Here is a 10,711-nt window from a genome sequence, read left to right on the forward strand (position 1 = left end):
TTAATCCTTAAAATCTCAGCAACAAACCTGAAGTCACTAGTCAAATCCATCAACTAATAACATCCCAAGAACTTGGTCTAACTCCATCATTCACTTCAAGCTTAAAAGTCTAAACATACCTCGACAACCTACAGTAAAAACCAGAATTGAATGCCCGAAATTCTTACCTCAATGTAACAGTTTCCTCCTCTGAATTTCCAGCTACAATTCAAGCTTAACTCCCTTCTGTTTTCCTCCAAGAATGCCCAGCCCAAGCTAAGCACAAGTCCTCAACAATGAAGAGTGAGAGAGAGAGTGTGTGTGCGTGAGGGAACGAGAGAGAGAGAGAGAGAGAGAGAGAGAGAGAGAGAGAGAGAGAGAGAGAGAGAGAGAGAGAGAGACCTTTTTCTTCCTTCTTTCCTTAGAGTATTCTCCACTCTTCTACCTTAATCTAACATAACAGCTGAGTATATCCTTAGTCCTAGGAAAATACATCTTGCCCTCCCATAACATAACTAGCATAAAACTTACCTAAGGGTATAATTGTCATTTGTCCCTAATTTCCACTAATTCCTAAAGTGTTCCTAATATTTACCACTTAAATCCCATCATCTAATTAGTCACCAATTATTTACCCAATGTCTAATAATCTCCAATATATCTCCTAAATTCCCGAAAATACCTTCAAGCCCCCCGAGCCGGGTATAAATTCCCGCCGTGACTATTTTGCCAAACTGATCACTAGGACCGTCTTGGATCATATGCTGCAAATATATTCACATAATAATGTGACCTCAACAATTTATCGCAAATAATCACATTTATGCCCTGAACGGCCAAAATTACCCCTATAAACTAAACATGGCCTACATGCATACTAATACTCATAATCATGCATCTCATATATCCATGTAACCATATAAGCATGCTTATCACATAATCATGCATTAAAACATTTAAATCACACATAAACCAATTATGCCATGCCGGCACACTAATCAAGGTCCTTAAGCCTTATTAGTAATTTTGGGTCGTTACACCCCGGCTCTCTTAGGACGAGCTGCGTTCAGTATGCATATCATCAGCCTCGACACCCTTAGGTAACAACCATACATTCATTTATTCTATTACTGGGAACCTCAGTGCCGTTCACAATCACATGGGTGCAGTTTTCTTACCTTGAATCTCGAGCAATAAATTAAGAGCGGTCGCGAGCATGATCCTCAATCCTGAGCCTTAACCATAATCCCAGTCAAACCTAATAATGGATAATTATCAATCTATAATCCAAATAAATGTTTAGGAAATAGATACTAGCCCCTGGAACCTTGAATTCTACTAAACCGGGTAGTAGAATTCCTCTCGAGCGCTTAGGATTGAATCCCCGAGCCAAAAACCTTGGCTGCCCATTAATTCCTATTTAGGGCCGCGACTTTCTCATAAGGGTCGCTGCCCACCCTTTAGACAGAGGCCCAACCCTCCCTACTAGAGGGAATGGGTCGGGACTTGTAGCCCTCCAGGTCGCGATGCGCCTGACGAAAGAGAGGCTCCCAGCCTCCTAAAACACGCAGGCTATGGCGCCTAAAGAACAGGGCCGCGACCTGAGCCCCTAAACCCAGAAAAACCATCATTTTCAAGCATTTCCCTCAAGCCTAACTCCCAAAATTCAACCCCAAATCGTCAGCAAATCTCATAATTGAACCTAGAAAACTTATCCTTATATCCCAACCATCAAACTAACCTATAACAATTTTCTCACACCATTAAACACCCAAAATAAGCTAGGAAACCGAAACTCATGCAAACTCTCAACACAACTGAATTCAGTAGCTAGAACTTTGAAACCTTACCTCAATGACCACTAAATCCTCAGCATCAATCTTTCAGTTCCCGAGCTTTAATTCCCAAACTTCCCAGTTGTGAAACGTGTATGAAAGAATGAGAGGGCTGAGAGGTTTCTGTAATTTTCCTATTAGTTTTGGTAAGCTCTAAAGTAAAGATAAACTTAACCCCAAAAGGCAGAAGTGCCCCTCTTAAAACTCAGCCTTCGTTAATGGTTCCAAGGGTAAAATGGTCTTTTCCCAAATTCCCGCTAATTCCTCAAGTCATCCTATCAATTCCCAATTAATCCCGACATGTCCAAATAATTACCAAATACTTACTCGTTACTCAATAAACCCCAAAATATTCTCTAAATTCACAAAATACCCCTAGGCTCCCCCGAGCTTGGTATTAGACCCTGCTGTGACTATTCTGCTAATCCGCTCTCTAGGATCGCCTCGAGCCATATACTGCAAATATATCCACATAATAATGTGGTCTAAACCATTTATCACATATAATCACATTTATGCCCTTAACGGGCTAAAATTACAAATATGCCCTCATAAACAGTAAAGGGCCCATATGCATATCTAATACTCATAAACATGCATATAATATATTCACATAATCACATTAATCATGCATGCCACATAGTCACACATTTAACCAATTAAATACACACATGGATCCAATTATGCCCTCCCGACATGCTAATCAAGGCACTAAACCCTATTAGCATTTTTGGGTTGTTACAACTATCCCCTCCTACTGAAAATTTAGTCCTCGAAAGTTACCTGAATAAATTAGGGTTCTGATCCAGCATAGCTGACTCAAGCTCCCAGGTCCCTTCCTCAACCTTGCTATTCCTCCATAATACATTGACTAGAGGAATAGTCTTGTTCCGTAGAACCTTGTCTTTCCTATATAGGGCTTGTACTGGTTGATCCTCATATGATAAATCTTTATGTAACTCCAGATCCTCATATCTCAACACATGAGTCGTATATGAGACGTACTTTCAAAGCATAGAGATGTGGAATGCGTCATGAACTCCTGATAACGATGCTGGCAGAGCCAATCTATAGGCTACCTGTCCGATCCTCTCCAAGATCTCGAAAGGTCCTATGAATCTAGGGCTCAACTTGCCTTTTTTCCCAAACCTCCTCACCCCTTGAAATGGTGAAACTCGTAGAAACATGTGGTCCTCTACCTGGAACTCCACGTCCTTACGCTTAGGATCAACGTAGCTTTTCTGTCTGCTCTGCGAAGCGAGCATTCGAGCCTGGATCTTCTCAATAGCTTCACTAGTCATCTGGACCGCTTCAGAACCCAAATACTTCCTCTAACCCATCTCTTCCCAATGAATGGATGATCTACATCTCCTTCCATACAACATCTCGTATGGAGCTACTCCAATCGTTGATTGATAACTATTGTTGTATGAAAACTCAATCAACGGAAGGTACTTACTCCAAGAACCTTCGAAGTCCAACACACACGCTCTAAGCATGTCTTCCAATACCTGAATTGTCCTCTTAGGCTGTCCATCCGTCTGAGGATGAAAGGTTGTACTGAACTTCAATTGAGTCCCCATAGCCTTCTGCAAACCACCCCAAAACTTGGAGGTAAATATGGGATTCCATTATGATACTATAGATTTGGGAACCCCATTGAGACGTACAATCTCCCTCACGTACAACTCCGCATACTGATCCACAGTATAGGTCGTCCTCATCGGTAGAAAGTGAGCTGACTTCATGTATCTGTCCACTATCACCCACACCAAGTCATGTAGCCCCACTGTCCTGGGTAAACCTCCCACAAAATCCATGGTAATGTCTTCCCACTTCCACTCTGGAATACCCAAAGGTTGTAGCTGTTGGGAAAAATTATACAAGATCTTTATTTATTTTCATGTAGATCTAATATTAAACAAGTTAATATGAGAAAACCTAGAACATGCTTCTAAAATTGAATTCAAAGAGAAATAATGATAAGATTATACGCAGCGGAATAATAGAGTCCTTCCTTCAGTTTCTCTAACCGTTGTATCCTTTCTGTCGCAGAGAATTATCAAGAAACTGAATTGATCTTCAATTTTCTTCACAATCTTCCAAAGTATCCTTGGAATCACCTAGAATAGAGAGAGCAATTCTCAACACATGAGATAAATACAGAGAGAAGAAGAGAAAAAAATAATAAGGCTTAGAAAATGACCTATGTTTAGAGGAAATCTAAAACCTATCAGAAACTTGTGTTTCAACTTGTTATTTCAACTCTCTCTTAGCATTCCTTTTATAGACTCAATCAGGTTATTTATTTAATTAAAAAACCAATAAAATAATTGTCAATTAATAGCCCTAGGTCAAAATTATCATGGGCTTTAGGCCTGTGAAATTTCCCATTTGATTATAAGCCCATTAGACTTAAAATCAAGGCCTGTATTATTTTCTATTGATATAATTAATTAAATAATTATTTAAATCCTTTATCAGATTAATTATTTATAATTTGAACCTTGATTTAAACTTATTTATTAATTTAGATACCAATTTATCTGAATTAATAAATCTGCCCTAATTTCTCTTTTCTTTTAAAAATTACATAACTTTGTGAAACTATCCAAAATTGATCTGGTCAACTTTGATAATTCTAATTGATAATTAAATCAATTAATTGAGACTATCTAGATGATTTTATCCAAGGTATAGTGGGGACCATGGGCCTATGAAATCAAGCTCCAATAAGTTATCATAAATCTAATAAATAAATTTACTAACTTAATAATTCCTCGTGACTCCACCAAAAACTCGGAATTGCACTCTTGAATTCATAGAATGCTCTATAACAAATACAGATACACTATTAATTATCTATTGTTACAACCATAATTGTCACTCAATCCTCTATAGACGGTCTACAATGAGATGGGACTAAAATACTATTTTACCCCTCATTGTATTTTATCCTTAAAACACTTAGTTCCTTGTAAATGATATTTCAGTAAACTAATATTAATTACTGAAATGAGATCTCTATCATTTAACACCTTGAACAAAACTAAAAGGAAACCATCATTTCACTTCTTCATCAGAAGCTATAGATGTTCATATCTATGATTAACACTCCCACTCAATTATACTACTGAGTTCCCATGATGTAAGTATGGGCTAGTCCGTAGGGTAAGCTGGTAACGAACAAGTCAAAGAACTCAAATAATACAATCAGTTAGAATACTAACCACTCAGAATTGAGATTGAATTGACCTATGGTCAAATATATGATATGACTAGAATAGATAATAATGTTATGTTTACTTATCCTATCAACTGTCACTATCGGTCCTTTTCGATGTAACAAATACATCTGATCTTATCTACTTTGCTAATGTTCTGGAACGAACATAACACTAAAGTGTGTAAGTAGATCATATCATAAATTGGCAAGTCAGTGTAAATCCTGTGCGCTGACTAATCTTAGGACTAACTTATTTTGAACATATAATCATATTTATATTCCACTGTGATTACGTCACTATAAATATGATTAGCTATATGCTTAGGATTTAATAGAAGTTTATATTAAACAAATAATCATGAAAATAAAACATGTGAGCAAAGTGATTGACCAAGTCAAAAAAATGATTTTTATTCTTTTATTGATAATAAATGAGATTACAAAGAAATTTGGTTTTAATTAGGGCATAAAACCCCAACAGTAGCAACCCCGCTGGTCGCTGATGCTCAGCCTTCACCTGCTGACAGGTTAAACACTTGGCCACGTACTCGACTACGTCCTTCTTCCTCCCAGGCCACCAATATAAAGTTCCTAGATCCTGATACATCTTCGTGGTGCCTGGATGGAGTGAGTATGGTGTAGTATGGGATTCGTCAAGTATCTCTTGTCTAATACCCATATCCATCGAAACACAGATCTGATCCTTGTACCATAGTAAACCGGTCTCTGAAATGGAATAATCCTTAGCCACTCCAGCTAGGACATTCCCTGTAACCTCCTGCAATTGTGTATCATCCATCTGACCCTCTCTTATCCTCTCTAGAAGGGTCGATTGTAAGGTAATATTGGCCAACTGGCCCATAACCAGCTTTATCCTCGCTCTAGCCATATCCTCAGCCAACTCTTTTGATATTTGTTTAGAGCTAAATAATTGTCCCGGGCCCCTCTAGCTCAACGCTTCTGCGACTACATTGGCTTTCCCTGGGTGGTAAAGGATATCACAATCATAGTCCTTCACCAACTCCAGCCAACGTCTCTATCTCATATTTAAGTACTTCTTGGTGAAGAAATACTTCAAGTTCTTATGATTGATGTATATCTCTCATTTCTCTCCAAACAAGTATTGTCACCAAAATTTTAGTGCGAATACCACCGCTGCCAATTCCAAATCATGGGTAGGATATCGCTGCTCATATTCCTTCAACTACCGCGATGCATAAGCAATAACCTTCTCATTCTGCATCAACACACATCCCAACCCCATTCTTGATGCGTCACAGTACACTACAAACTTTCATCCCTTTGAAGGAAGACTCAACACAGGAGTGGTAATCAGTCATCGCTTCAGTTCCTGGAAGCTATTCTCACACTTGTCTGACCAGATGAACTTCAGATTCTTCTGTTTCAATTCTGTCATTGGTGCGACAATCTTCGAAAACCCTTCCACGAACCGTCTGTAATATCCTGCTAACCCAAGGAAGCTTCTAACCTCTGAGGCATTCCTTGGCCTAAGCCAAACTCTAACTACTTCTACCTTAGCTGGATCCACCTTAATCCCATCTCCACCAACAATATGTCCAAGGAATGTCACTTCTGGTAGCCAGAACTCACACTTCTTAAACTTGGCATACAACCGATGCTCTCTCAATCTCTATAATACCTATGGAAGATGATGTTCATGCTCTGCCTCTGAATTGGAGTAAACCAAGATGTCGTCGATGAAGACAATCACAAACTGATCTAAGAAGTCCTTGAACACCCTGTTCATCAGATCCATAAATGCTACTAGTGCATTGGTCAAACCAAACGACATGATCTAGAACTCATAATGCCCATACCTCGTTCGGAAGGTCATCTTCAGAATATCCTCGTCCTTGATTCTCAGCTGGTGATAACCAGATCAAAGATAAATCTTTGAGAATACCGTCTTTCCCTGCAGCTGGTCGAACAAGTCATCAATCCTTGGTAAGGGGTACTTGTTCTTGATGGTCAACTTGTTCAACTCTCTATAGTCTATACACATTCTCAGAGTCCCATCCTTTTTCTTCACAAACAGAACCGGAGTACCCCATGGCGAGAAGCTATGTCTGATAAACCCCAAGTCTAGAAGCTCTTGCAACTGTATCTTCAACTCCTTCAACTTTCTACTGGAGCCATTCTATATGGTGCCCTCGACACTGGCTCTGTACACGATGCTAACTCGATGACAAACTAAATCTCCCTCTGCGGCGGGAGTCCTAGTAAGTCCTCAAGAAACACATCCAAGAACTCGCATACCAATTTGGTCTCTCCCAGCCCCACTGGCATAACTCTAATGGTATCCACCACACAAGCATAACTCTAGGGCCGCGACTCGAGCCCCTAAATCCAGAAAAACCACCATTTTCAGCGTTTCCCTTAAGCCTAAACCCCAAATCCTCAAAAATTCTCAGAATTGAACTAATAAAACTTATCCTTATATCCCAACCATCACAACTAACCTATAACAATTTTCTTACACCATCAAGCACCCAAAATCAGCTAGGAAACCAAAACTCATGCAAACTATAACTTTTAACAACAACACAAATGAATTCAGTAGTTAGAACTTTGAAACCTTACCTCAATGACCATGAAATCCTCAGCTTCAATCTTTTAGTTCCTGAGCTTTAATTCCCAAACTTCCTAGCTGATTCTTGTAAACCATTTAGCCTCAATCCTCCAGACATTCTTGCTGAATTCTCTAGGTTCCCTCTTCCAAAACGTCAAAGTCCTCTTAGGCATAAGAGAGAGAGAGAGAAACGTGTATGAAAGAATGAGAGGGCTGAGAGGTCTCTGTAATTTTCCTATTAGTTCTAAAGTAACCCCAAAAGACATAAGTGCCCCTCTAAAAACTCAACATTCTTTAATTGTTCCAAGGGTAAAATGGTCTTTTCCCAAATTCCCGCTAATTCCTCAAGTCATCCTATCAATTCCCAATTAATCTCGACATGTCCAAATAATTACCAAATACTTACTCATTACTCAATAAACCCCAAAATATTATCTAAATTCCCAAAATACTCCTAGGCTCCCCTGAGCCGGGTATTAAATCCCGTTGTGACTATTTTGCTAATCCGCTCACTAGGATCGCCTCAAACCATATACTGCAAATATATCCACATAATAATGTGGTCTAAACCATTTATCACATATAATCACATTTATGCCCTTAACGGGCCAAAATTACAAATATGCCCTTATAAACAATAAGGGGCCCACATGCATATCTAATACTCATAAACATGCATATAATATATTCACATAATCATATGAATCATGCATGCCACATAGTCACACATTTAACCAATTAAATACACACATGGATCCAATTATGCCATCCCAACATGCTAATCAAGGCACTAAATCTTATTAGCATTTTTGGGTCGTTACAGAATTCGAGCATTATCTCGTAACATGTAAGTGGCACAAGCCACCTTGTCATTACCTGCCGCCCTCAAAATTCGAGGATGGAGGTAATCATGCTCATCCACTGCTCAGCCCTAAGTGGATCTAGGTCTCCCCCAAAGGTTGGAGGGTGTTGTTTCTTGAACCATTCATACAGTTGTTCCCATCTGTTCTTAATCTTTTGTTGTCCCAGAAATGGTACAAAAACTGGTATCATGGGCGGGACATTGTTCACTAGAAGAACCTGCTGTCTCAACTGTCTAATCTCTTCTTCTTGCCTCAGAAGTCTTTCTTGCATATCAGAAAACATCTGCTGCCAATTCTGAGGGGTAGGTGGAGGATTATGATCTTGATTGTCATCTCTACCCTCGATATTAGCGTCGGCTAGTCGCATTGATCGCCTTAGAGGCACAACTCCCCAAGTATATTTGCAATCAATGACTTGACTTATCAGGCAATGACAACGGTGTCAAGAAAACACCCATCGGTCCAAAACCGAAAAATTAAGCATACACACGCAACAACAATGCTAATAAGCATTTCAATAGCTTCCACATGCAGCAATGCTAATAAGCATACCTTTTTATATTGACATAGTAGTCAAGGGCCAAGTTCGATCAATATTTTTCATGCTTCCTATTCTAGCATGCAGATAAGGCACATATATTTCAACTAAGCAATTAAACACATATTCAACTTATTATGTACCAAAATATGAGTTGAGCTTGTCTTTAGCAGTGAGCGTACATATCTAGCCCGTATTTAGGAACCATAAAGCCTTGGAAGCTTTGATATCAAGTTGTAACGTCCTATTAATTTTGGACCGTTACATTATGTGTTTAAAACACTGCTTAACTCGTTAAGCGAGTCATTTGGACTCAAAAGTGTAATTAAGATTCAATGTGATTTAGGTACTAAAATTTTTGGTCAGTGGAATAAAACTTTTCATTAAGAGGTTTAAAATATTTACAAGGGATCCCAAAAGTTTGTACCCAAAATACATATATATCCATAGTTACAAAATGGACCTCTACACTAAGTTCCACAAAATACATCTCGACCGGGTAGCCAAGCAGTCTGAGTAAGTAAACACCGCTCCTAGAGCTCTCCAACTCATGGCAGGTCCAATTTTCCCTTGCCCTTATCTGCACCACAAAGCACTCGTGAGCCAAGGCCCAACAAGAAAACTCAACTAAATATAACAGGTATTCATATAACTTTAACATAAGATACATGCTTCACAGATCCTAAACAAACCCAGATTAACTTTTACAACAAGTATACGACCTATGTCGAATAGGTGCATACTGCATCCCCATAGTGGTATTCTACATGAATACCTATTACGCCTCCCTGCCATAATGGTATTCTACATGATTATCACCGATTACGCCTCCCTAGCCGATCAATCACAAACAATTACAAACCACAATTGCAACATATGCAGAAAATTAACTTTAAACATATTTAGGGCACAACCATGACCACGTTCACAAGTTAGGGCCAATGCCCTACAATCAATGCATGTGCCAGTTTTCTTACCTCGAGTCCCACGTGGAAGACGAGATGACCTCGAGTGCGATCCTTCCCCTGAGCTTCGTGAAAAGCCTAGTCACAACATGAAGGATACACTAATCAAGAACTAAGTCCAAAGGCAAACTTTGAAATCAAACCCTAGCTCTTGGGACCATCGATTCCAGTCAATGGGGTAATAGAATCGTCCCCTGAGGCCCAAGTGGGCCCAAAAAAAATTCCTATGAACCTTGAGCCCTTTACCCAAAGTTCTAAAGACCCATGTTTCGGGGCACCTGGTGCAGTCACACCCATATAAATATTTGGGTTTCTGGGGCACTAGCGGCGGTCGCTCTTGACACGGGCGCGGTTGTGCTAGTGGCCTGGAACCCAAAATCAAACTCAAAATCCTTTGGTTTCAAGGACACTAGTGCGGTCGCGCCGTAGCCTAGCGCGATAATGCTAGGTTGCTAGAAACCCAAAACGAGCCTAGAATTCAAGTGTTCTTCCCCAAATCTCTAACCACGATTTTCCCCTTCATCTCAGACCCAAAACTATACTCAAACTCTCACTCCAACCAGATTTTTGATCCAAACAAACCTTAAATAACTTAGAGACACAACATCTATAAGATACCATAAAAACACACCAAAACACATCAAATAATCAAATTTAAACTTTGAGTCTTAAACTCAAACGTTTTTCTTCCAAATTCGAAAATCCCAGCTAGAAT

The sequence above is a fragment of the Humulus lupulus genome, chromosome 4 (genome assembly GCF_963169125.1).
Source record: "Humulus lupulus chromosome 4, drHumLupu1.1, whole genome shotgun sequence".
Taxonomy (NCBI): domain Eukaryota; kingdom Viridiplantae; phylum Streptophyta; class Magnoliopsida; order Rosales; family Cannabaceae; genus Humulus; species Humulus lupulus.